Below are 762 nucleotides of genomic sequence, written 5' to 3' on the forward strand. Positions count from 1 at the left end.
ATGCTGTTTTGGTTACTATAGCCTTGTAGTATAGTTTGAAGTCAGGTAGCATGATGCCTCCAGCTTTGTTCTTTTGGCTTAGGATTGTCTTGGCATTGCAGGCTCTTTTTTGGTCCCATACGAACTTTAAAGTAGTTTTTCCAATTCTGGGAAGAAAGTCATTGGTAGCTTAATGGGGATGGCACTGAATCTATAAATTAACTTGGGCAGCATGGCCATTTTCACAATATCGACTCTTCCTATCCATGAGCATGGAATGTTCCTCCATTTGTTTGTGTCCTCTTTTATTTTGTTGAGCAGTGGTTTGTAGTTCTCCTTGAAGAGGTCCTTCACATCCCTTGTAAGTTGGATTCCTAGGTATTTTATTCTCTTTGAAGCAATTGTAATAGTAGTTCACTCATGATTTGGCTCTCTGTTTGTCTGTTATTGGTGTATAAGAATGCTTGTGATTTTTGCACACTGATTTTGTATCCCGAGACTTTGCTGAAGTTGCTTACGAGCTTAAGGAGATTTTGGGCTGAGACGATGGGGTTTTCTAAGTATACAAGCATGTCATCTGCAAATGGGGGCAATTTGACTTCCTCTTTTCCTAACTGAATACCCTTTCTTTCTTTCTCCTGCCTGATTGCCCTGGCCAAAACTTCCAACACTATATCGAACAGAAGTAGTGAGAGAGGGCATCCCTGTCTTGTGCCCGTTTTCAAAGGGAATGCTTCCAGTTTTTGCCCATTCAGTATGATATTGGCTGTGGGTTTGTCATAA

The sequence above is a fragment of the Colobus angolensis genome, unplaced genomic scaffold (assembly GCF_000951035.1).
Source record: "Colobus angolensis palliatus isolate OR3802 unplaced genomic scaffold, Cang.pa_1.0 Scaffold11, whole genome shotgun sequence".
In the NCBI taxonomy this organism is placed as follows: domain Eukaryota; kingdom Metazoa; phylum Chordata; class Mammalia; order Primates; family Cercopithecidae; genus Colobus; species Colobus angolensis.